Genomic DNA, 774 nt, shown 5'->3' with positions numbered 1-774 from the left:
GTTCTGGAAGCAGAGGGGTTCTAAAGCCTTCAGGCCCGTTCAGCTCTCAGCCTCCTTGGTTGGATGTTCTGCATTACGTAACGGACTCTGCGTGCATCAGGTCCAGCTGCTCCTCATCCTCCCTAACAGCTCGCTGCTCTCTGGGTCGTAGAAGGTCAGAACCATCCATCAGCGCCAGCGACCCGGCTGCAGCCAGGCTGGACCGCCGGGTTAACTGTTCTCCAGGAGCTGGAAACTCTGACAACATTCATCATCATCATCATCAGCAGCTGCTCCTCTGCAGCCTGATCAGCCAGTTCTATAGGCAGAGATCCAGAACCAGAACCACCTGATTCTCTGAATATCATCACAGTTACAGTTACTGCAAACCTGCCTGGACAGCAGCTGGGTCCATCATGACTCTGACACCTTCACTGAAACATGTTCTGGTCCAAACTCATTCTGCTCAGTTTCCTGTAACATAACCACACAGAACGGAGAGGAACTGGACCATTTATGAAGAGCCCTCCCTACTCTGACGCCCCTAAATCCCGCTGAGAATAATTTACTGCTTTATATTTGATACTTTGGTTCTGGCCTCAGAGGTTTTAAAGAAGAGAACATAAGGAACCCAGCAGAGTTAGTGGCCACTGGAGGGCGCTGTGGGGCAGAGACTGATATGGTGTCTCAGCTCACCTGAGATCCTTCCATTCGCTAAGAGCTGAGAGGAGCTGGCTGCCAGCAGGCTGAGAGGAGCTGGCTGCCAGCAGGCTGAGAGGAGCTGGCTGCCAGCAG

The sequence above is a fragment of the Cyprinodon variegatus genome, unplaced genomic scaffold (assembly GCF_000732505.1).
Source record: "Cyprinodon variegatus isolate N-32 unplaced genomic scaffold, C_variegatus-1.0 Scaffold1902, whole genome shotgun sequence".
In the NCBI taxonomy this organism is placed as follows: Eukaryota; Metazoa; Chordata; class Actinopteri; order Cyprinodontiformes; family Cyprinodontidae; genus Cyprinodon; species Cyprinodon variegatus.
Note: the sequence above shows the minus strand (reverse complement) of the source record.